At 37.9% G+C, this 27,011-nt stretch overlaps 1 protein-coding gene and 1 long non-coding RNA gene across 5 annotated transcripts in view; one reads left to right on the top strand and one right to left on the bottom strand.

Annotated features, from left to right (window-relative positions):
• Window positions 1-27,011, bottom strand: part of LOC309612544 — a 513,150-nt gene that overhangs the window by 81,039 nt on the left and 405,100 nt on the right. The window lies entirely within an intron of this gene.
• The window catches only part of COMMD1 (copper metabolism domain containing 1), a 145,364-nt gene that overhangs the window by 111,082 nt on the left and 7,271 nt on the right, over window positions 1-27,011 (top strand). For 2 of the 4 annotated variants that reach the window (XR_014235128.1, XR_014235130.1), the window contains one exon: window positions 17,286-17,405. The exons of the other annotated variants lie outside the window; for them this stretch is intronic. The gene's annotated coding sequence lies outside the window, so the exon portion shown is untranslated. The remainder of the gene's footprint in view (window positions 1-17,285; window positions 17,406-27,011) is intronic. 4 annotated transcript variants of the gene reach the window in all.

Below are 27,011 nucleotides of genomic sequence, written 5' to 3'. Positions count from 1 at the left end.
ATCTGTACCATTTTTCTAGATTCCACATATATGCGTTAATATATGATATTTGTTTTTCTCTTTCTGACTTATTTCACTCTGTATGACAGTTTCTAGATCCATCCCCGTCTCTACAAATGATCCAATTTCGTTCCTTTTTATGGCTGAGTAATATTCCATTGTATATATGTAGCACATCTTCTATATCCATTCATCTGTTGATGGGCATTTAGGTTGCTTCCATGACCTGGCTATTGTAAATAGTGCTGCAATGAACATTGGGGTGCATGTGTCTTTTTGAATTGTGGTTTTCTCTGGGTATATGCCCAGTAGTGGGATTGCTGGATCATATGGTAATTCTATTTTTAGTTTTTTAAGGAACCTCCATACTGTTCTCCATAGTGGCTGTATCAATTTACATTCCCACCAACAGTGCAAGAGGGGTCCCTTTTCTCCACACCCTCTCCAGCATTTGTTGTTTGTAGATTTTCTGATGATGCCCATTCTAACTGGTGTGAGGTGATACCTCATTGTAGTTTTGATTTGCATTTCTCTAATAATCAGTAATGTTGAACAGCTTTTCATGTGCTTCTTGGCCATCTGTATGTCTCCTTTGGAGAAATGTCTATTTAGGTCTTCTGCCCATTTTTGGATTGGGTTGTTTGTTTTTTTAATATTGAGCTGCATGAGCTGTTTATATATTTTGGAGATTAATCCTTTGTCCATTGATTCGTTTGCAAATATTTCTCCCATTCTGAAGGTTGTCTTTTTGTCTTGTTGGTGGTTTCCTTTGCTGTGCAAAAGCTTTTAAGTTTCATTAGGTCCCATTTGTTTATTTTTGCTTTTATTTCCATTACTCTAGGAGGTGGATCAAAAAAGATCTTGCTGTGATTTATGTCAAAGAGTGTTCTTCCTATGTTTTCCTCTAAGAGTTTTATAGTGTCCAGTCTTACATTTAGGTCTCTAATCTATTTTGAGTTTATTTTTGTGTATGGTGTTATGGTGTGTTCTAATTTCATTCTTTTACATGTAGCTGTCCAGTTTTCCCAGCACCACTTATTGAAGAGACTGTCTCTTCTCCATTGTATATCCTTGCCTCCTTTGTCATAGATTAGTTGACCATAGGTGTGTGGGTTTATCTCTGGGCTTTCTATTCTGTTCCATTGATCTATATTTCTGTTTTTGTGTCAGTACCATATTGTCTTGATTACTGTAGCTTTGTATTATAGTATGAAGTCAGGGAGTCTGATTCCTCCTGGTCCATTTTTTTCCCTCAAGACTGCTTTGGCTATTCAGGGTCTTTTGTGTCTCCATACAAATTTTAAGATTTTTTGTTCTAGTTCTGTAAAAAATGGCACTGGTAATTTGATAGGGATGGCACTGAATCTGTAGATTGCTTTGGGTAATATAGTCATTTTCACAATATTGATTCTTCCAATCCAAGAACATGGTATATCTCTCCATCTGTTTGTATCATCTTTAATATCTTTCATCAGTGTCTTATAGTTTTCTGTATGCAGGTCTTTTGTCTCCCTAGGTAGGTTTATTCCTAGGTATTTTATTCTTTTTGTTGCAGTGGTAAATGGGAGTGTTTCCTTAATTTCTCTTTCTGATTTTTCATCATTAGTGTATAGCAATGCAAGAGATTTCTGTGCATTAATTTTGTATCCTGCAACCTTACCAAATTCATTGATTAGCTCTAGTAGTTTTCTGGTGGCATCTTTAGGATTCTCTATGTATAGTATCATGTCATCTGAAAACAGTGACAGTTTTACTTCTTCTTTTCCAATTTGTATTCCTTTTATTTCTTTTTCTTCTCTGATTGCCATGGCTAGGACTTCCAAAACTATGTTGAATCATAGTGGTGAGAGTGGACATCCTTGTCTTGTTCCTGATCTTAGAGGAAATGCTTTTCACCATTGAGTATGATGTTTGCTGTGGGTTTGTTGTATATGGCCTTTATTATGTTGAGGTAGGTTCCCTATATGCCCACTTTCTGGAGAGTTTTTATCATAAATGGGTGTTGAATTTTGTCAAAAGCTTTTTCTGCATCTATTGAGATGATCATACGGTTTTTATTCTTCAATTTGTTAATATGGTGTATCACATTGATTGATTTGTGTATATTGAAGAATCCTTGCAGCCCTGGGATAAATCCCACTTGATCGTGGTGTATGATCCTTTTAATGTGTTGTTGGATTCTGTTTGCTAGTATTTTGTTGAGGATTTTTGCATCTATGTTCATCAGTGATATTGGTCTATAATTTTCTTTTTTTGTGATATCGTTTTCTGGTTTTGGTAGCAGGTCTCTTGTAGACAGCATATATATGTGTCTTGTTTTTGGATCCATTCAGTGAGCCTGTGTCTTTAGGTTGCAGCATTTAATCCTTTCACGTTTAAGGTAATTATCAATATGTATGTTACTATTACCATTTTCTTAATTGTTATGGGTTTGTCTTTGCAGGTCCTTTACTTCTCTTGTATGTCCCACTTAGAGAAGTTCCTTTAGCATTTGTTGTAGAGCTGGTTTGGTGGTGCTGAATTCTCTTAGCTTTTGCTTGTCTGTAAAGCTTTTGATTTCTCCGTCAAATCTGAATGAGATCCTTGCCGGGTAGAGTAATCTTGGTTGTAGGTTCTTCCCTTTCATCATTTTAAGTATGTCATGCCACTCCCTTCTGTCTTGTAGAGTTTCTGCTGAGAAATCAGCTGTTAACCTTATGGGAGTTCCCTTGTATGTTGTCATTTTTCCCTTGTTGCTTTCAATATTTTTTCTTTGTCTTTAATTTTTGTCAATTTGATTACTATGTGTCTTGGCGTGTTTCTCCTTGGGTTTATCCTGCCTGGGACTCTCTGCGCTTCCTGGACTTGGGTGGCTATTTCCTTTCCCATGTTAGGGAAGTTTTCGACTATAATCTTTTCAAATATTTTTTCGGGTCCTTTCTCTCTTTCTTCTCCTTCTGGGACCCCTATAATGAGAATGTTGTTGCATTTACTGTTGTCCCAGAGGTCTCTTAGGCTGACTTCATTTCTTTTCATTCTTTTTTCTTTATTCTGTTCCACATAAGTGAATTCCACCATTCTGTTTTCCAGGTCACTTATCCGTTCTTCTGCCTCAGTTATTCTGCTATTGATTCCTTCTAGTGTATTTTTTCATTTCAGTTATTGTATTGTTCATCTCTGTTTGTTTGTTCTTTAATTCTTCTAGGTGTTTGTTCTTTAATTCTTCTAGGTCTTTGTTAAACATTTCTTGCATCTTCTTGATCTTTGCCTCTGTTCTTTTTCCAAGGTCCTGTATCATCTTCACTGTTATTATTCCAAATTCTTTTTCTGGAAGGTTGCCTATCTCCACTTCATTTAGTTGTTTTTCTGGGGTTTTATCTTGTTCCTTCATGTGGTACATAGCCCTCTGCCTTTTCATCTTGTCTATATTTCTGTGAATCCCAAGAGGCCACTGTATCTACATCTCAGGCAACAGGATGCAGGAAAGAGTGAAAGAAGAGAGGAGCAAAAGTTACGTATTGCCTATCTTTTAAGGAAGATTCCTTGAAGCTGCCACAACTGTTCTTATATTTATATCCCGTTGATTAGAGCTAAGTCACATGGTCGTACTTAGCTGCAAGGAAGGGAAAGACATGTTTTTATTCTAGGTAGCTACGTGTCCAATTTAGTACCGTGGAAGAAGGGACGATAGATATTGAGGAACAGATGGCAGTCTGTCACACTCACCATTATTTCTGTTTCCTCCACTGTCATTGAATAGAATAAATTTCAACATGGTTTCATCCCAATTTTAGCATAGTGTCTTTGGGATATTATTGATAAGAACTTAATAGACTAAGATGAGAAGGAAAGGGAATTCCCTGGCAGTCCAGTGGTTAAGACTTAGCCTTCCAATGCAGGGGGTGCAGGTTCAATCCCTGGTTGGGGAGCTAAGATCCCACATACCTTGGGGCCAAAAAACTAAAACATAAAAAAAAAAAGAAGCAATCTTGTAACAAATTCAATAAGGACTTTAAAAAAAAAATAAGATGAGGAGGAGAAATAGAACTGTCATGAGCATGCGTCAGTGTAGTCACACAGCTCTTCTCTTTTTGAATTTCCATATATTGTTACAATTTATTTTCTCACTAATTACTGCAGTTTCTTTATCATTTGGTCCAAAGGGACAGCATGTAGTCTTCAAAGAGTCCTGAGCATGAAACCTAGATTGATTAAAAAGTATCATTCTCAATATCTTTTATAATTCTGATGCCTACATCACCTTCTTATAAAGGTGAGCTCCTGACTGCATCAGAGGATTAAAATATGAGTCACAAAATAATGAGAGGAAGATGAGTGTGGGAGCCGTTACAGGGGAAAAAATGACACAAACAGTGTTAATAGAAAAGTTTTCCTAGTAATGCAGGGCATTTAGGGCAGGATACTGTCCATAGCAACAGAACATGGAACCCTGAGAAGTTGGGATCTCTAGAAAAGAAATGAGGGCCAAGATCAGCTAATGGGAAATAATTTGTTCCTATATTGGGGGAGGTACTTGTCTTGCTTTTTAAGTGTCAAATTTTTATTAATAGGGTTTTATATAATGGAAAGAAATGGGAGATGCTTCCACCTTGCTTTTCCAGTGGATGAGAGAAACAGTATTCTCAATTCTTAATGATTCAAATGCATTTTTGAACAGAGTGAAGTAAGTCAGAAAGAGGAAAACAAATATCATATATTAACGCATATATGTGGAATCTAGAAAAATAGTACAGATGAACCTATTTCCAGGGCAGGAATAGAGACACAGATGTAAAAAATAGACATGTGGACACAGGGAGGGAAGGGGAGAGTGGGATGAATTGGGAGATTAGGTTTGACATAAATACACTACCATGTTTAAAATAGATAGCTAGTGGGAACCTGAGGTATAGCACAGGGAGCTCAGCTCAGTGCTCTGTGATGACCTAGATGGGTGGGATGGGGGGTGAAGGGAGGGAGATCCAAGAGGGAGGGGATACAGGTATACATATACCTGAGTCACTTCATTGTACAGCAGCAACTAACACAACATTGTAAAGCAATTATACTCCAATTTTTAAAAATGTATTATAAAAAAAAAACAAAAACAAATGCATTTTTTTTTAAAGTGATCTCTTCCCCCACCCCCATTTATTTATTTATTTATTTAATTTTGGCTGTGTTGGGTCTTCGTTTCTGTGCGAGGGCTTTCTCTAGTTGTGGCGAGCGGGGGCCACTCTTCATCGCTGTGCGCGGGCCTCTCACTGTCGCGGCCTCTCTTGTTGCGGAGCACAGGCTCCAGACGCGCAGGCTCAGTAGTTGTGTCTCACGGGCCTAGTTGCTCCGCGGCATGTGGGATCTTCCCAGACCAGGGCTCGAACCCGCGTCCCCTGCATTGGCAGGCAGATTCTCAACCACTGCGCCACCAGGGAAGCCCCAAATGCATTTTTGAGACTAATGAACTGAGTCTAATGTTGGGACTCTAAGAGAAAAGAATAAACAGGTCCTGTTCCTTCTTTTCAGTTGTCTGAATGAACCCAGTGAATTCCTGGGTTCGACTGATCTCAGCAATTGGATTTCAGGGATGACTGAAATGGTTGGCTTGGCCATAATGTAGTCCAGCAGGACACCTGGAAACACATTTGACCAAATTCCGAGGAACAGTGAGAATGTCCATGGCTATCACATTGGTGTCACACCCTTTTCCCCAGAGAAAAGAGCTTTTTGTGAATGAGGTATTGTAGTTGTCATATTTTTTGTTATATTTAAATTTGTACATTTAAAATGAGGCCTGGGCTTCCCTGGTGGCGCAGTGGTTGGGAGTCCGCCTGCTGGTGCAGGGGACACGGGTTGGAGCCCTGGTCCGGGAGGATCCCACATGCTGCAGAGCAGTTGGGCCCATGCGCCACAACTACTGAGCCTGCGCTCTAGAGCCCATGAGCCACAACTACTGAGCCCACGGGCCGCGGCTGGTGAGGCCCACGCGCCTAGAGCCCATGCTCTGCGGCGGGAGAGGCCACCGCAGTGAGAGGCCTGCGCACCACAGGGAAGAGTGGCCCCCACTCACTGCAGCTAGAGAAGGCCCGCATGCAGCAACGAAGACCCAACACAACCAAAAATAAATAAATTAAGTAATTTTAAAAAATAAAAAATAAAGTAAAATAAAATAAAATGAGGCCTGTAAAACCAAGAATTTTTGTGTCCTTTATTAAATTGCAGATGTTTTAGAAATAATTCTAACACAAGCGAAAAGGTACATTCCCTACTCAGGGAGCACTTTTCAGATGTTTCAAAGTACTTTAAAAATCATTTTTGGGGCTTCCCTGGTGGTGCAGTGGTTGAGAATCCACCTGCCAATGCAGGGGACATGGGTTCAAGCCCTGGTCCAGGAAGATCCCACATGCCGCGGAGCAACTAAACCCGTGTGCCACAACTACTGAGCCTGTGCTCTAGAGCCCTCGAGCCACAACTACTGAAGCCCGTGGGCCTAGAGCCCGTGCTCCGCAACAAGAGAAACCACCGCGATTAGAAGCCCACACACTGCAACGAAGAGTAACCCCTACTCACAGCAACTAGAGAAAGCCCCCGCGCAGCAGCAAAGACCCAATGCAGCCAAAAATAAAATAAATAAATATTTTTAAAATTAAAAAAAAAAAAATATATATATATATATATATATGAGTCAAAACTGATTATGTAACTCCAGGCTACCATGACCCAGAAATTTACAATAGTGACATTTTGTATGCACTTACTTTAAGGGGAACCTGGAATTTAATTGTTATTTTTATTTCAAATACTCTTTCAAGAATAGTATTTTTCAGGGGCTTCCCTGGTGGCGCAGCGGTTGAGAATCTGCCTGCTAATGCAGGGGACTCGGGTTCGAGCCCTGGTCTGGGAAGATCCCACATGCCGCGGAGCAACTAGGCCCGTGAGACACAATTACTGAGCCTGCGCGTCTGGAGCCTGTGCTCCGCAGCAAGAGAGGCCGCGATAGTGAAGAGGCCCGTGCACCGATGAAGAGTGGCCCCCGCTTGCCGCAACTAGAGGAAGCCCTCGCACAGAAACGAAGACCAAACAGAGTGGGATGAATTGGGAGATTAGGTTTGGGGGGGGTGCACATGTGTCTGTGTGTGAGTTTGCATGTAAGCCAAAAATAAATATAAAATAAATAAATAATGCAACCAACCATTAAAAAAAAAAGAATAGTATTTTTCAGGTAATGAGGATATGTTTATTATAACTGTTAATTTGTTTTTAATAAAAGTCCTCTGAGTAAAACTTTTGATAGATTATAGCTCAAGGAAAGAATTAATCTGGATGTTTCTGTATAATTGAGGAGAAACTATTTAACTGGAAAATTCTTTGTGATGATTTAAATTCTGTAATGCAGTTTGATTATTAAATTAGAATTAGAAAAGTTGTGAAAGAAACTAAGAGAAGTAAGAATGGGAAGTAGCTAGTCACCATGGAGGGAGTATGTGACAAACCCTGTGGTGGTGTGGAGGTTGGGTCTTCCCAGTTACCACTCTAGAAGTACAGCAGAATTAACAGGGATAGGGCTTCCCTGGTGGCACAGTGGTTGAGAATCTGCCTGCCAATGCAGGGGACACGGGTTCGAGCCCCGGCCTGGGAAGATCCCACATGCCGCGGAGCAACTAGGCCCGTGAGCCACAACTACTGAGCCTGCGCGTCTGGAGCCTGTGCTCCGCAACAAGAGAGGCCGCGACAGTGAGAGGCCCGCGCATCGCGATGAAGAGTGGCCCCCGCTTGCCACAACTAGAGAAATCCCTCGCACAGAAACGAAGACCCAACACAGCCAAAATAAATAAATAAATTAATTAATTAATTAAAAAAAAAAAAGAATTAACAGGGATATTTCCCACTCAATTTTATCTGGTTATAGGCAGTGAAACATATTATTCAGACTTAATTTGAATTTACTAAGGCTTGTCCCTATTTTTTTTTGAAAGATAAAGTTGGAGGGAGGACAACTGGATTCATTGAATTATTATTTCTAATCTCACAATTACTTCCTGAAACTACGAGTAGAAAAAAACTCACCACCCCACCCTCTCTTTTTTCTTTACTGTTGTGCTCTAAAACTCTTAAGATGATCTTTGTTTAGCGTTTCAATACTTATACTATAGTTTGAGGGAGGAGAAGAGGGCAAAATATCTATATGAAAGTGATTATGAAAATGCCTAAATTCCCAGAGGACAATGAGGGGAAATTCTGACTACAGCTGCTTCACTCCTATAGTGACTGATCAGGGATGCAAATCAAGACTAAATTTATACAGTTTTGATAGGCTGTTTGTTATTGCTAAAGTCCTAGGTTCAAGTTTTAATATTCAGTTGTGGAGAAAAGGATGGAAATTCATGAGTACTTAAAATTAGACTCCTAAATGAAAAATCAGAAAAAAATATTTTAGTTGTGTGGCCCACTTAAGGCATTTTTCTGTATGTTTTCTCACTTGACCTTCATTGATCCCATGTAATAGGCATCATTATCCCCAAGCCACATGGAGTCTTCAGTTCATTGTTGATAGGACTTGTACTAGAATTAATTTCTATTGATTCTTAGTCCCGTATTCTATTTATAGTTTGCTGCTTACTGTCTCAAGTCGCAGTTAATGAAGAAACACACTGATCATAATGTAGACATCAAATTGAAGTCATTTGGTTTGTGGTCCTCAATTAGAAAGACCAGAAGTAGACTGCCATATACATGGTCAATTGATTTCAGCAAAAATGCAAAGGTATTTAATGGGGAAAGGGTAGTCTTTTTAAGAAATAGAAGCAAAGAAACATTTGGAATTAAAAGTGACTCCCAGAAGTTAGTGCAAGTATAGTGGTTAGCTCCAAGGGGAAGATTAGAGAATGCAATAGGGAAGGGGGGGATACAGCGGTTTCAAAGATGTTGACATTGTGTTAATTTTTCAGCTGCATCATTGGGTACCATGTGTTTTTATTATTCTTAGAGCCCTACATACATGTTATATAAATTCTTTAGTACATGACTAAATCATTAAGAAATGAAATTTAATTAACTTTGAAAGGATACTAAAGACCTTTTTGGAAAATAGGACAACCACTGTCAAAATCAGTCAGTCCCACTTCATTAAACAGTTTTTGTTTAGAGCTGTAATACTTGGGATTTAGGGAAAAAATGGCTTTGCATAACACAGGACAGATATTTTATATTCTGGCTTTATTTTTACTTTTTCTGGTATTAACATGATATTAACTCTGTGTATTTTTGGACTCTGCAGAACAAGAACAGAGGCAGATATGGGAGATTGGAAGGTTTTCAGCAAGACAGGCAAAATAATTTAACAATCTGATAGTAAATGATATACGATAGAAGGTGAGCCTTCATCAATTAAGGCCAAGGAGCTTATTTGGCTTTAGAAAATAATTAGAGCTCAGGTTGTGTTTGTTAGGAGTAGAAACTCAGGTGGGAGGCCTGCCTGTGAAGGGGAAGGAGGCTGGTCAGAGAGGTGGGAAAGGCAGAGATTTAAAGTTGAATGAAAATAAATAATCATACATATTGCTGGGGCCTGAAAGACAAACTCTCACTGGTTGTATTTCTTTCTGGCAGACTTGTGACAAGTTTTCAAGGGGGAATAAATGGCAGTTTTCTATTTTGTTTTAAGAAAGGGATAATTTCCAATTTGAGTTTGTCTTCTTAACGTAACATTTGGTACTTGCTTTGCTAACATTATCACTTGTGGCTGAAATATAAACTCTTGAGTTTAGGCTATAATTGAGTTTAGGCTCCTGATTATTCCTGAGACTAGAATTCTCTCTGGCACCAACAATTTAGATCTATCAAAATGTGTTAATAGTGTTAAATCTTACAATTAAAGGATATATTCTTATAATACTGAAGTATTCAATTCTGATGTTAACCACCCAAAGTTAGTGCAGATCTCCGAGTTAAAGGCACAGTCCTCCAACAGACTGCCATCACTTCAGACTCTGGTTGCAAGTTTGGGTGTCCCAGAACACTCACACTTTTGACCAACTGGATGCAAATATAGAAGCTTCCTGCAACCCCCCCCTCAGGTTTGATAATTAGCTAGAACAACTCACAGAACTCAGGAAAGTTATGATCTCAATTTAATTATAAAGGATACAAATCAGGACCAGCCAAATGAAGAGATACATAGGATAAAGTCTAAGAGGGTTCCAAACACAAAACTTTCATGCCCTCTCCCCTTGGAATCTGAATTCATCTCCCTCCTAGCACACTGATACGTTCATCAGCCAAGAATCTCAACTGAGCTTCTGTGTCCAGAGTTTTTGTTGGGGTGACATTACTGAGCCATGATTGATTGTATCACTGGTCACATAATTGAACTCAATCTCCAGCCCTCCTGCCCTCACCAGATGTTGGGTTGATATTAAGTGGCTCAGAGTCAACCCTCTGATCACATGGTTGGTCTTTCCTGCTTGGTCTGACCCCATCCTGAGTCATCTTTTTAGTATAAGCTATCTAGGGGCCCACAATGAGTCACCTCTTCAGTGTAAACTATCAGAGCCCACCCTGAATAACAAGACATTCCTATCAGTGGGGAAATCCCAAGGGTCTAGATGCTCTCTCAGGAACCAGGCACAAAGACCAGGCAAATCTGTATTATACAACACTCTTGATCCAGAGAGTTAAATGGTATTCAAGGCCTTTGCTGTCTATTTCTGGTATTTTCTATCAACAATAGTATCTAATTTGTCTTCTCTGTTTTGTCTCATCATTTTCTCAGCACAGGGAAAACTAAGAACCAAGTAATGAAACCAAAAGCATTACATTCCACTCTCACCAAGTCTTTGAATCTTCTAGCAAGGGAACTAATATGCAGCTTCTCCCTTCCCTCTGAGCCATTAAGGCACAGATTGCAAATTGGTGACTTACAGTTTTTAGCAGATATTATATTGGTGCACCCTTTAAATTTTTTTTTAATTACATGCCAATGTTTTTTTTAAAAAAAACTGGAGAGTTCACATTAATGTGAACTTTCTGACTCACCTTAAAATTAAAAAGTACATATCACTGGCCTGTGTTCCTACATAGCAATATTTGGCTACAGTCCCCTTTAAAAAGCAGTTTAGAAATCTCAACAATTTAACACAATCCTTACCCCCTTCCCCAATCCCCTTACCTCCATTGTGCAACTTGATCTTTAAGGGATCTCTGAGTTAAAAAGAAAAAAAAGTCCAGAGCCCTTTGTTTATGCCATCTCAGTTAATTCTGGATATAATCAGGTGAGGTAAGCATTGTAATTCCCATTTTGTAGTTGAACAAAATGAAACTGGCTAAGTGAATTTTCCACATAAATTTCGCAAGGCTTCATAATACATGGAAGAGCTAGAATTCATATCCCATTCTTTATTGGTTATAGTTCTGCTCACCTGGCCTCATTCTTGTGACTCCTAGCCCATTCTTAAAGGCAGGTTCTATGTCTTCTTTTTAAATTTATTTATTTATTTATGGCTGCATTGGGTTTTCGTTGCTGCATGCAGACTTTTCTCTAGTTGCGGCGAGCGGGGGCTACTCTTCCTTGTAGTGCACAGGCTTTTCATTGTGGTGGCTTCTCTTGTTGTGGAGCATGGGCTCTAGGTGCATGGGCTTCAGTAGTTGTGGCACGTGGGCTCAGTAGTTGTGGCTCACGGGCTCTAGAGTGCAGGCTCAGTAGCTGTGGCACACGGGCTTAGTTGCTCTGTGGCATGTGGGATCTTCCCGGACCAGGACTCGAACCCATGTCTCCTGCATTGGCAGGCGGATTCTTAACCACTGCGCCACCAGGGAAGCCCAGGTTCTATGTCTTACTCTTACCTCATACACATTTGCCTGTAAACATAGTGGGCATTCCATAAATGTTTGTTGATTTCAATTGGATTTTTTTGGGCAGAATTGAAATATTTGACAACTAATTGGATGTTAGCCACAAGAAAAAGGAAGTTGTCAAAGGAGACCATGGGAATTTGAGGTTGGGACTGGAAGGGTAATGATGCTATTTGGAGAAATAAAAGAAAACAGGGTGAAGAGCAAATTTGAGAGAGAAAATGACTAGTGTATTTTGAGTAATTTCTGTGTGTCAGGCATTGTGTTTATGTCTTTACATGCATTATCTTATTTAGACATAGTAACAAGCCTTTGCTGAAGGAACTACTCATATCTGCATATTACAGGGGAGAAAACAGGCTTGGAGAATTTAAGTAATTTACCCATGGTCTCATAGCTAGTAAGTGGTAGAATTAGGATTTCAAACCAGGATTCTGTGACATCAGAATTCATTTTGGGGCACATACTAGATTTAAGGCACTAGCACGAAGGCTTTGTGGCAATGCCTAGCATGTAGTTGGAAATATAGGAACTGTGCTCAGGAGATGTTTCAGGGCAAAATTATTAATCTGAAAGTAATCTGCAGAGAGTTGATTGTCATGGCGATGAGTTGGTTCACATTTACCCAGAGAGGGAGTAAGGAGATAAGAAATCAAAAGCCAGAAAATAGAGGAACATCTGTTTACTGGGTGAGAAGAAGAGTTAAGATCTTTTTTACCTTTGGAGAATAAAAATAATTTTGCGTGTACTGTTTGCTAAGAATAATTCTTATGAGGCAGGTTCAGTTTCATGTTGTTTAAACACTAGCTAGCCATACATATTTAATTTGGTTTAAGATGGGAAAAATATCCATTGTTCCAATTTTGTAATAAAATTACAAAATTTTTTAACTTTGTTAGGTATACTTGTTAGAGTTAATATTATAAAAGAAATAGTGAATTTTAAAAATTGACATATAATTGACATATAACATGTAAATTTACAGGTATAACATGTTGATTTGTTACGTTTATATATTGTAATATGATTACCATTGTAGTGCTAATTAACACCTCTATCACATCACATAATTATCATTTCTTTTCAGTAGTTGGAATAATTGAGATTTAGTCTCTTAGCAAGCTTGATGATTATAATACAGTATTGTTTTCTATTTCCTCTCCTCTCCCCTTCCCTTCCCTTCCCTTCCTTTCCCTTCCCTTCCCTTCCCTTCCCTTCGCTTTCCTTTTCCTTCCTAAGCCAGTGCTCTTGTAGAATGTCTCACTTTCTAGATATCTTACTGTTGATACTTCCTCATGTGTCATTTACCTTGTTCTTTTTGTTCCTGTGTTGCTGTAAAATGATAATTAAGTCTAGAGATTTGATTAGATTTAGACTGGACATTTTTGTCAAGTTCATAGGTGAGTTTTTAAACAGAAATTTTTCTTATAGGGAGGAATGAGAGATGATTTTTAGGGTGTAGAGTGTTGTGGAGGGAAACGTACGGCCAGAAAGGAGGGAGTGACAGAATAGTCCCAGGTACTGGAGGCAAAGAGGTTTTTAGTTTTCATGAAGCCATTCCTATCTGTTGATCATTCATTAGTGGACACATTGCCCTCAAAGTATTCAGTTTGATTGGCTACTGAAATTCTGACTTTTAAAATTTAATTAAATATCTCTTTATTCTTTCCTAAATAAAGGAAAATTTAAAACTTTGAATGGTTTCTGGGTTGGTTTTGTTTTGTTTTTCTTTATAGGATCAGATCTAAACACAGCTTCCATTGTCATAAGTCAGGAGAGCAGGTAGCTTATGCAGTGACTTCCTAATTCATTATTAAAATATTCAGTTTTATGACATCTCAAAAAGGCTCATTTTATCTTTTTTGTAACTAGTTGAAAATATACCACTATCAGTTGTTTTCTAAATGGTTTTCTTTTCTTTAGATGGCAGCCATTATTTTTATATGCATATCTTGTCTGACTAGTATTCTTTTAAGTGTTCCACATAGGCTCTATAATTGTTGTAACTGGCCTAAATCTGTAATAGATCAGATAAGCCAAGACTTATATCTAAAGTATTTTTTAAAATTTTATAGCCTTATCCAAGCACAGACTTTAGGCAAACCTGAAGTAGGAAAAATGACATCAGAATAATCCCACTGATCATTGATAATTAAGGCCTTTGATCTGTGCAGTTCAGAGAACTACAAGAACATTATCTCATAATTCTCAAATGTTCTCTGAAGTAGGAAGGCAATTACTATTACCCTAATTTACAGATGTAGTTTGTGGTCTTTAAAAGGTTAGAGAGCTGTTCCACGTGGAGCTAAAGGCAAAAGTAAGGATGAATTGTAAAAACTGTTTCTTAATCTTTCTAGACCACTCTGAGTCCACAATTGTTCTTTTCAGAGGTATAAAGATTATTATAATGTAGTTTGAAATTTTTTCTAGTCAAAAAATAAAAGGCTGAAATGAAAATTTTAGTCTGGTTTGGTTAGTGCACTTCATACTCAACCAAACATTTCTGGGATGCTTAATAAATAGTTAAGGATGGTCCCTCTTATCAAAAATATTTAAGACATTACAAAGAACAATGGACACACTATCATTTATTATTTATCACCTAAATGTTTTCAGTGTGAATAACATTTTGTTCTTAAATGTTCTCCAGGGCTAGATAGTATATCTAGCATCCAAAACCTATTTGGGGTGATTATTAATATTATTAACTTTTGAATAAAGAAATTTCTACATATGAATGTGTGTTATTCTTACTTTAAACATATTTCTGTCACTCATTTCCTGTTTCAGTTAATGGCATCACCATCCTCCTTACAAACCAGGCTGGAAGTATTAGTGATTTTCATTACTTTTCTCTCCCTTACCTCCAATCCATTTGGTTACCTAGTCCTGTATGTCTGCAGTTTTTTGTGTACCCATCTATCCATTTATTCCCATGGGCACTGCCTGAGATCAGGCCCTCTTCACCTGATCTCTAATCTTTTGCATCTCTAGTCTTTCACACTGCTTCCTGAAATATACACCTGACCATTTAACTCCTCTTGAATGGCTTTCATTCCTAATGAATTAGGCGTTAACTCCTAATGCCTTACGATGAAATCTCATCATGGTTGTATCCCATCCTGACTCTTCTTCCATCAGACTAGACTTTAAAACTTTATACAGAAACTCTGCACTATTTTTGTACTTTTGCTGTTCCCTCTACTTCAAAATATCCCTGTTTCTTCCTGTAGAAATCCTAATACACATGCCATTTTCTTCATGAATCTCTTTAATTCTTCCAGTCAGACTTAATATCCCTCTTGTATATACATTCATGATACCTGGGCTAAACCTTTTTCTTTTACATCCTTGACATTTTATTTTGAATTGTAGTTCATTGTGTATATACATTTCTTTCATACGATCATGACTTGTTGTCAGTGGAGACTGTATATAGAACACAGTCACACCTTAATAACTTTGCATGTAGTAGTCTTAGCTTTCAACTTTTACTGGAATTTTATAATTCATTGAGCAAGTCAGTTTCATAAATTGATTCATCTTCCTACTACAACTAAAAAAATGACTAGAAAGAATAATTTTGTTTCGTAGGTGGTAAAAACTCAGGAAAAAGTTGCTATCTTTGGACGTGTTTCCTGACATCAGCAATGTAGTTAGAAATGGATTCTTCTATTGTCCATAGTAAACTATTCTAAACATTTAAAATTTTAAAGTATGTGTTCTACCTGTATTATTTCCTATGAAACTGTTGTAGGACATTAATAAAGGCTGACAGAATTCAAAACTTCCCTTAGTTTGTTCCATTCTTCTAGCCTTCCCACCAGCTGCTCTTCGTAATTTAAAAGTGCCTGCTCTGTGTCAGGCACAATTCTAGGTGCTAGAGATACAACTGTAAACAAACGTAGTTTGTTTTCTAGTTTCAGGAAACAGTCATGTTAAGAAAGCAAATATATACAGTATAGCAGATTAAGAATTGTACAAAATACTAAGAAATACAGAAAATCTATTCTATATGATTGTTGGAGTCTGGGCTAAATTGCTTGCTTTGAGTTTAAATATCTATTTAAATCCTTGCTTGTCTATCACATTCCTTGCCTATGCTAATTTTGTTTAGGGTTTGTATTGAACATATTAGGTTCCAAATTACATAGTAATATATAAATATTAAACCTAAATAGAACTTATTAAACTTAGATATAATTTTTGAAGTAAATGTTACTCATGCTAAATAATATATAAGTTCTTAGGAAATCATAAACATCAAATTTTTTAAATTTTAATAATTTTTCAGCATTAGGGGATTATATTTAAATGCTAATTTAAAAAACTTTAGAAAATGAACCATCATTTTTCACTTGTGTGAAACTAAGGTTTTTTTTACATATATGGTAGTTTGCTTAAATCAGGGTGCACACATACACAGGCATCATATTTAGTCAAATGAATGATTTGTTTCCATCGGGTACCAGTTAATCTTACATGTTTGCTAATCTTAAATGACTATCACATCCACTTGGCTTTAAAAGTTCTCTGTGCTCTCCCTAGAGTAGCTTATTTTCTGCTCTTCCCAAGCTATAGCAAAAAATGTCTATCATTGCCTGTGCTACCCTGCCAACTGACCTAAGAGAAACTCCTTTCCCTATAGTCCTTGCTACGTGAGTAGTAAACCATGCCAGCTTTTTATCCCTACCCACTGATCCCCAGTTAATTAGATCAGAGGGAACCCTGAACAATGATTGCCCATCCATAGGCTAAACAGGTATTTGTGACATGGTTTGGTGTAACAGGCTCTGCTCAGGCAGAGCCTATGGTTTAGGGTTGAGATAGATTCTTTTCAGGATTTTCAACTTATTGATGTAGGGAAGCTGCCAGATGGTGATGAGCATTGTAGCTGAGAGGTCACATAGAGCTTGCATTAGAGTAGTAATTATGTGTATCGTGTATATTGCAGAATTGGTTTTCTGGGAAGAAGAGACTAGAACTAAGGTGTTGGTGGGGGGGGGTTGGGGGGGTGCACATGTGTCTGTGTGTGAGTTTGCATGTATGTGAGCGAGAATAATAACAGTTCCTGATGGTTTCATAAGCCCTGAAAGGCCCAACCTGGCCTCCTCACTGTCCAACAGACCTACCATGCTCATTCCCAACTCTGTGCATTTGCCTGAGTTAGTCTCCCTATTTTTGGTCTTTCTCCCTACTTAAGGCCACCTTGAATAGTACTACCAGGTTAGTGTTCCTTAAAATCTCCTGATAATGATATTTATCGGGCCAAAAATCATTAATGGTTTCTGCATTACCTTTGTGAGAAAGTTTAAGTTCCTTAGTAATGTATATATGATCTTTTTAACTCTGCTTTCTAAGATGTTTTGTCTAAAAGAACAAAGCCCATTTAGTTTGGTATTTTAGTATAACAGGTCATGGTGAAAGTCCATAGCTCTATTCTTTTGGTCATTTGTCTCTAGGAACTTTACTGAGAATATCAGTTGGACTGGGAGCCCCATCGTCATTTGTTGCAGAAGAAAAGAGAAATGGCTCTCGGGTTGAAACATGAGCTGCCAGAGGCGTGTCTCTACGTTTTGAATGTAGGTGAATAGTGGTGCATTCAGGGGCTAGTGCCCCTGGTGGAAGAATTTTATGAGTCCAGCCTTCCCTATCCAGCTTCTTGCCAGCTGACAGGCAGTCTGTCTGATGCTTAACCTGACAATGTTGCCAAACTGTCCAGTAACCCTTTCTTTGAGTTTTAAATTCTAAATGTTTTTATTGATCAGAAAGAAATAGCCCTTTAGAGATCATTTAATTTTTGCTTTGAAAGCCTTGACCACCACAGTGCCAACAGAATTGACTTATAGTGTGGTTGGTTAAACTGGCATTCATTTGGGAATTTTTCAGAACTCCAGGTTTTATGGGTCAACATTCAGCCTTATCCTGTATTTTGAAAAAGATGTGAAGAATAGCAACATATAACCCTTGGCAAGATACGAAATGCAATGATTTCCCCTCCTCATCATGGCCTTTATCTTTTAAAGGTTATCTATTAAAATCTTAACTCTTTACTCTAGAATTCAAGGTCTTTCACAATTTTTTCCCATCTGCATCCCATTCCTTCTCTAAAGGAATTCTCTTTTTTAGCTAAGCAAGTCTATCCATTCTCCTTCCTCCCTGCAACATGCCAGGCATATTTCTCCCTCAATGTCTTTGCGCATAACGTTTGCCTAGCCTTAAATATCCTCTCTCCTGTCTCTAGCGTGCAAGGCCCAGCATAATAGTTACTTCCTCAAATCAAAATAATGTAAATTATATATCAGCATCAATAAATGCTTTAAAAATAAATGACTCCTCTTTTCACTGACAGAAGGCATATGCACTGTGAATTTATAGTTATCCTAGGTGACTGAGCATTTTGCAAATAAAAATTTCAGGAGTGTCACACAAAAATGAAGTTTCTAGAATTTTTTGAAATAACAAATATTGGTTAACACCGGGCCCACTTTTCTACAAATAAGAGGTTGGAGCTGAGAAATTATTATCCCTTTAAATGATACTTGTATTCACCACTTTAATCCCACCACCCCTCACTCTCTCGCCTTATTGCCCCAGCCTGCTTTGGGTCTCTACTTGGCCTTCTGCCCCATAGGCAATTGAATTTAAGATGATGGCTATGGAGATACCCAAGGAAAATGAAAGGATAGTCTTCCAAGAAGAAAGGAGAGATTATCAAGGTCTTTGATCGTCTCTGTCTTAACAGCTAGGAAGGTCACTTCATATTTACTTCCTACCTCCTAATTGACAATAATCAGCGAAAATAACTCAGAAAGTAAGGATATTTAATCATGGGAAAGTTACCAAGAAATGAAATACCTTTCAGAAAGTAATGTTCTGACCTTAGCTCAGAATAGGGAGTAATCACTAAGAAGGCTGTCTGAGACTTGACATCACTTTTAGGATCCATTTGCTCCAAAGGGTGAGCCCTTTGGGACAATAGAATGGAAGCAAAGCTTTCAAAACAGCTAATATACAGGAGTAGGGATTCATTTTGGCCTTAAATGTAGTTACTGCCCCTTTTCTCATCTGCCTTCCTATAAACATTTTGATTAGGCAATAATAGTTGGTATTTGCCCAATGTTTTAAATAAGTTCTTTTATTATGTTGCCTCATTTATATTTCCTAAAACCCCTACAAAGTGGGATACAATGGATGAAGAAGTCAGGCTCCGGGAGTTTAACTGAATTACCTAAGTTCACACGAGTATTAAGTGATAGAATTGGAAGTAGATCCTAGATCTTGAGATTTCTGGTCTTGTGCTCTGTAATTTTATACTGTCTGGGTCTTCATTGTCTTCCTATGAATGATCTCATCCTGCTTTTGTATGTGTTACCAAAGGACGGGGCAATGACGCTAAGTCCATAGCAAGGAGACAATGATGTGAGAAATGAATTTTAGAACTGAGACAGCCTCTTATAATTTATTCAGTCTTCTTTACCTCCTTGAGTAAACTACCTGGAAAGTGGCTAACGGTTTTCTCAGAACGTCAAAAGTCTTTTTTTTTTTTTTTTTTTTTTTTTTTACCATACCGCGCGGCTCATAGGATCTTAGTTCCCTGACCAGGGATTGAACCCGGGCCCTCGTTAGTGAAAGCACAGAGTCCTAACCACTAGACCTCCAGGGAATTCCTGAATGTCAGAAGTCTTGATCTACATGTCTACTGTAGATCAAAAATATTGATCTACATGATCTAGTGAAATTGCCTTTTAAATTGTTTTAATTTATTGCCTTTTTTTCCTGTTAGAATGTTAGCTCCTCAAGGGCAGAGACTCCATCTTGCTTACCACTGAATCCTCAGTGTTTAGAACTATACCTAGCAGATATAAGACAGTCAATAAGTATCTCATGCCTAATTCACTGACTTAGTGTTTTAATGTCTTTACATTGAGAACCTGCTGCCTCCAGTCAAATGTTGATTGTTTCATTGTTGCTTTTGTTGTGGTCATCCATGTACAATGCTTGGTGTCAGTCTTATTTATCTCTTGTAAAAATAAAATACAGTGTGTGTGTGTGTGAAAAAAAAAAATGTTGATTGTTTTTCTGAAATCCACTTTTTCCTTTAGGTCTGACATGGGTGGTCAGCCCTGTGAAGGAGTGTGGACATTGGCCTAGAGCAGCTTGGAGCTGAAACAATTATGTTTATGTGATAAAAGTCTCTGAGTCACATGGCAAATAGGTTTATCTTTGTATACCTTTTCTCTCAATGCTGCTTGTATTTGATCCTTTGTAGCCATCAATACTTTCAAGCCCCTTCAGTTCAGAAGTGTCCTGTGTTGTCTGTCTATACCATGAAGTGGGAGAGGTTGGGAAGCATTGCTTTATTGGATTACAGGCAGAGTCTAAGGTTCTGGACTTCAGCAAGAGGTCTTCTACATGGTAAGAGTTTTGTGATAATGCAGGCGAGGGAAATAAACAGACATGTTTGTACCAGTGTATCAGCAAGTCTGCTATTTCCAAGAACAGAAAGCACAAAAATCCAGATTCTGAAAGGTTAAGAAGGGCTGACTGTTTAGTCCTGAGACTTTGCCAGTTTCTTCATGGTTGACCGTAGCCTTTTCTAATTCCTAATATTTGAATCCATTGGGTGGTCTTGTTGAATAAAGACTTCTATTAAGAAGGGAAGAGAGGGCAAATAGTGTGCCTGATCCTTGCAGGGAGAAAAAAAGTGTGTTGAAAGAGCACAGAGCTCTCAGGATGTTAAGTAACACTGTAAAAACATGCAGGAGTTGATTTACTGTTTGGGGCTTGTCATAGCCTGAAGCAGTTGGTGCTGTTTCCCCATGTGAGCTCTTTTTTGTTTCACCAGGACAATGTTAGGTCCCAGGAGTCTTTCACGTGACTGTTTGTCACTAATAAGAGCCAAGTGCCTGTTCTGAAGGAAACAGAGCTGTGGTTAAAGTGTTCAGGAGCACTCCTTTTGAAGTGTCAGGGGACAGGATGTGTGTAACAGGGTAGGAAGAGAGACTAACATTTATTGAGAGTCTGTTTCACACAAGACAGTGCTGGGTACTTGCATATGTGCTATCTTTTTTAATCTTCGTAACAGTCCGATAAGATAAATACAATTTTTCCATTTTCTAGATTTGGAAACCAAAACTTAAGAAAATTAGATGACTTTCCCAACGTTACACAGCTTTTAATAGTGGAGCCATATCTAAATCTAAATTGTCTTAACTCTCAAACCAATGATTTTTTTCCCTTCATGATATTGCTTTGGATTCCATGTGTAATGATGGAGGAGTCTCATTTCTTGATCCTCCTATAGAGGGAGAGGGAAACAGTATAAAATGGCGGAGTTTACATGCATTTACATACTCCTTTCTAAACTTAACTTTCAAAATGTTTTAAATATACTGAACTTTTAAACATAATACTGAGTAAGATCTTAATGGGTGATGCAGTGGAGTGGCTGAGAAGTACTTTTCTCCCTAAATTTAAAAATGTTTGCAAAAGTATATATTACTTTCTGGAAATTTCCAATTATGAGCCATTATGTCCTAAAGAACAGAGGTTAATAGTGACCTTCAGGGTATAACATCATCATTGTCATATGTTTAGACTTAACCTCCGGTTGAGAATTCCCATTTCTAAAACAGTTCATTTTAATCTAAGTATTTCTTGAAGGCAGACTCAGACTTAGGGCCTCTGTCCTATAAATGACAGAATTACTGGAAGTTCTGTCTTAATGTTCATACTATATATTTTTACTCTTCACTGATCAAAATAAAGACTTCGCATTAAAATTTTCTTTTGAGACTTCCCTGGCGGTCCAGCGGTTAGACTTCACGCTTCCACTGCAGGGGCCGTGGATTTGATCCCTGGTAGGGGAGCTAAGATCCCGCATGCCATGCGGTACCGTCAAAAGAAAATAAATAAATAAAATAAAATTTTCTTTTATCTTTTCAGACTACAGATGTAAACCCTCATTTTGGCACAGTGATGAGAACCTAATTTTCCGTTTGCTTTGCTAGAGGCCCCTCCTCACAGGTTGAAATGTGGGACACAGAAATTTACTTGTTTGTTTCATTTTATTTTTCTTCCCCCTAGGGATCATTTGACTTTCATTTGAAGTTCTAATTGACAGAGGGGGGAAAAAACAGAAAAATGATGAAATATTTGAGATAGTAACATAGAAAAATACCAATTAAATTCGATTCCAAATCTCAAAAGTGGATTTGTATTTCTGTACTTTGAAGAATTGGTTCAGCTACTATAATCCTTTTTTTGTTGTTTTGTTTTAATCTCTGACATAGGGTGATTTAACATAAATAGAATAGTTTTATTGGTGTCTTCTAAGAGAAGGTGGGGAGAATGAGATTATCGTACTAAAACAATAGATTGGAAATGCTCTGCACACAAGCTCCCTTGCCCTCTTGCTATGGGCAAGGGAATTATGGAAATGAAGTAAGGATGGCATCTTAACTGTGGGCTTCCTGATTTTTCAGTGTTATTGTTGAAGATTAAAATTTGACTGTAAGAAAATTGCTTGATTTGGCTGTTCTCTTTTTTCTTAGAACTGACAGTGATGAGTTGACAGGAAGAGATAGGCTTTGCACCTGAGCTCCTGACCCTGCTTTTAGTCATGGTATTCATCAGCACTCCCCTAAACAAGTTCACGTTCTTGGCAGCTCTAACCTGGAGTCAGTAGAGATGCTGCTTAATCAACCAATATTATTTTAATGTTGCTGGGGTATGAGATACTGTGGTAAAATCAGAGAATGTAAGATACAGTTTACCCCACCCCATCTGTGTTAAGTTGCCTTGGATGCATTATCTCATTAATTCTTCACAGCAACCCTATCCAATCATCATTTTACAGATTAGGAGTTTAAAACTTAGCCAGCCACACAGCTAGAAAGTAGTGAGGTTTTAATTTAGGTTTGGATTTAGGCTTGTATGACTTCAGAACCCATGTTCACTAATCACTGGGGGTAGGAACGAGGGAATAGATAGGCATTTGCACGTACATAGAATCTCATTATGAGGAAACAGCAGACAAACCCAAACTAACATTCTATAAAATAACTAACATATTCTTCAAAAATGTCAAGATCAAGAAACACAAGACAGGTTGACTGAGAAACTATTCTAGATTAAAGGAGACTAAAGATGCATGACATCTAAATGCAATCAATGTGTGATTGATTGTGGGTTTGATTTGGAAGCAGGAAAAAAAAAACTTCATAAAGGACATCACTGAGGTATTTGATAAAATTTGAATGTAGACTGGGTTAGATAGTAGTGTTTATCAATATTATATAACCGTGACTATATACGAAAATTTCTTGTCTTTAGGAAATATACACTAAAATTTTTAGGATAAAGAGCATGACATTCCCTATTTACTCTCACGTGGTTGTGAGAGAGAGAGAATGACAAAGCAAATGTGGCAAAGTATAAATAATTGAATAAATGGTGAATCTGGGGAAAGAGTATAGGAGAGTCATACTTTTGTCATTTTTTTGTATACTTGAAATGATGTAATGAAAATTTTTAAATGCCTTATATTCTATAAATATGGCTAAAATTCTTCAGAAACCTTCAAAACACAACTGGGGCCAGGAGATGAGGACCATATTCTATTCATGCTTCCTCCATTGGCAAAGAACTTGCCAGACCAAGTTGAGGAGGTAAACATAGACTGTTATTCTGAAGAGGAAACATAAGTCATACTGTCAAGATGTTTTTCTTATATCTCCTTTGGGGACATACCTCTCTTTTCTTCAAAATAGTTCATTGTTTTCGCTGATATTTTTGTCCCATTTCTTTGGCCCCTCTTAGATAGTTCATATTTCTGACTTACTGACATAATCTTGGATAGAGTGCTAAATATGTTCTTTTTAACAAAAGAATAAACTATAAAGTAGAGTAAACACTATTTTTACTAATTATTTATGTTTGTTTATTTTTATTTTTAACAGTGTATATGCCGCCTACATTCTCTCAGTTTTAGGTGGTTTTCAGTCAGCCTTGATTACATATGAATGAACTGTGCTTTTTCGGGCATTATCAAGGGCACTCTTTTCCTTCAGTCCACCGAGCCCTGTTTACCCGTGCCTTGGCCAGAGAACAGATGTGGGCCAAATATGAAGGATGTTAAAGGTTTAAGCTCATAATTCAATATATTTTTCTCTTTTTCCCAATACCTTTTCATTCTCTTTCCTTTTTAAAAAAATTGAGATATGACATATAACGTTATATCAGTTTCAGATGTACAACATAATGATTTGTTATTTGTATATGTTGCAAAATGATCATATTTATCTTTTTGTATTCCGAAAGTGCTTTTAAATGCTGATGTGATTTTTTTCAAGATGAATAATTTGGTGTTCCTGGATTAGATAACAAGGCAGAACTGGGAATTCCTTCTGATTATAGATGGAAAGAACCCCAGGGTTAAGCAGGTATTTTGGTTCTACTGACTGTGATCTGGGAGAAGGAGTCTCAGTCAAGGAGGTCCACACGTTAGTCAATAGAACAACAAAAGCAAATGTCACCTCCCACTGCTGGTGATGGGGACAAGTAGCTATATATACTGTTGAATCCTCCCTCCCTCCCCCTGCCGCCACACGCACGCAGAAAGAGAGAGGGACTAAAAGGCCATCTTGCTTCAGAATAAGAACTCAGTCTCTTTATAATATGTCTCTGCATAGTAACTTTGGGTTATCGTACTATCAACACTCAGCTTTCCTTTGAGTCTGTTAAAGTTAACTTAATCATAGACTAACTTTCACATGTGGGTACTTAGTGACTATAAATAATGGTGTTTATGTTATTATATATGAATGTGAGTCAGGATTGTGAAATGGGTAAGTGCTTGGACTCTGAAGCCAGACAGACCTGGGTTTAAAACTGGCTCTGCCACTTATTACCTGTGTGGCCTTAAACAAGTTGCTCATCTTTCCTTATCTGTAAAATGGGATAAAATTCTCCTCACCAATGTGAAATAATACATGTAAAGCACTTAGTGTTATGCCTGGCATTTTTATATCTTTGATAAATGTTAGCCATTGTTAGTTATCATTGCTATTAATATTATTATCATTAGTGTAATATCAGTATCCGCTTACATTTGCTGATGTCTTCAGATTTATCACACTTTTCCCATAATCTCTCCTACTCCTGCCTTCCAGGCTGACTTCTTGTTAATTGAGGCGTTTCATTTTTTAGGCGTTTCATTTTCCCCCAGGGTTCAGAGATGATCCTTGTATCCCCCTCAATCTCTTCTATTCCCTCCACTGCTTCCAAAGCCTGCTGAATGAATGGTGACAAAGTAAGAAATTCTCTTTCTTCGCCAGTTAGGACCTGACTACCTGTTCTGTCTTTTGCAAAGGGCTGAACTTTTAATCCTAGTTTCTAGAACTGTGGGCAATATTAAGCAAATGAGGCCTTACTTTCTTTTCCTCCATAAATTGGATCAGAAGTATATCAAAACCCATAAAATCCATTGCATTATCTGATGAAGTCTTCCTGCTGAATATAGCTAAAAAGATGTGATTTGGGGTCAGATGGACAAGGTCTGTCACTTCTACAGTTGTTCAAAGTACCTTACCTCTGGCTTGGTCTCTACTTAGTTACAGGGTTGTTCTAAGGATCAGATGAGGTAGGTCATGCATGTGAAAGGGCTTTCTTAAACTGTAAAACACCATGTTAATATGAGGGATGATTATTGTGTATAAACAAAGGCCCCAGCAACCTAAGTGATGCCAGAATTCAACCCTGGACAATAAAGATGCAATCTCCTCTCTTTCTGCCACCTTCAGAAGTTTGCAGTAAACTATTTGAGCTAGAGAGGCTAGTGACTAACTTCATGCAGTGACTACAAATCCTTTCTTCTTCCCTCATCCCCATATTCTCTTACAGAATGTTATGCCAGATTCTGAGTCAGTCTTCAGAGCTGGACTTTGGGATACAGCGTGGCAAGCAAGGTACTTAATAGGATCTGGGAGTGAGGATTAGGAAAGATTTCTTTTGTGCCGTTTTCCAGCCCCCTTCCTGGCAGCCCCTATTGATTAAATGACATTTCAAAGTCGAGTTCAGTAAGGATGAGGCCAGATATGGCTTCTGCCAAACTGGGCTGGCAGATCTGAGCAGTCAGCAGATAGCTTTTGTGTGTGTGTGTGTGTGTGTTTCTTGTTTCTGGACTATTAGAAATTCTTTTCTGTACAATATGAACAGCAAGCCTAGACTCGTGTGAGATCATCATCATCATCATAACCGCACTTAGGGGATGCCTGATAACACAGTACACTACAAGCACTGGGGATTATTATGGACTGAATTGTGTCCCCCACAAATTCAAATGTTAAAATGAAGGTTCCAACCTCCAGTGCCTCAGAGTGTTACTGTATTTGGAGTTAGTTGGAAATCTGACAAAATTAATCCCCATTCTCCACAACATTGCCAATATATATATATATATATATATATATATATATATATATATATATACATCCATCCAAAACTTCTTCTCCCCAAATCAGCGTTTTCTGAATTCAAAAGTCTTCTTATCCTTAGTCATTTCAGCCTTTGCCCTCCTTACATAAAGAAGGGCCAAGGGAAATGCTGCTTTATAACTATGCCTATTGCTGCTTAATTGTGCTATCATGAATGACTTAAAAGAAACCACACTGAGAAAGCTGGGAATAGATAGATGGTGCTATTGGCAGAGCAATGGCATTGGCCTCTAATTAGACGTCCTCTAGTTGTCCTCTAGTTGTCTTCTTCCCCTGACAAGGAGTTTGTCATTCATTGCCACACTCTTGTCTTTTTATTGGACGTATTAAGGTGTTTCCCCCATCTTAATCTCTAGGTTATCAAGAACCCCTTAGAAAGCAAGTGCCATTGCATACTTTGTTCCTGCCTAACTAATGGTATTGCCTAAATGAACTACTCTGGATGAGGTGGGGTTTTTTGTTTGTTTTTGTTTTTTAATCTTCTCTATTCCTTTCATGTAAATATATTTTAGTTTGTTTGTCAGAGTTGTTTGCAAATGAGTTTGCTCTGGAATGCACCTCATCAGGAATGATGAAGGGCCCCAATGTGAACTTCAAACTAAAATTAGCAACACTCTCTTTCTCATGTGCTAAAGAGTTTTGTCATTTGGTTTCTCTAAAATTTAAGTGAAAATTTCTCCTTCCTTCAAC

The sequence above is a fragment of the Balaenoptera borealis genome, assembly GCF_965194805.1.
Source record: "Balaenoptera borealis genome assembly, chromosome: 15".
NCBI lineage: Eukaryota > Metazoa > Chordata > Mammalia > Artiodactyla > Balaenopteridae > Balaenoptera > Balaenoptera borealis.
The sequence above is the reverse complement of the archived record's forward strand: the minus strand, read 5'-3'. Positions and strand labels throughout refer to the sequence as shown.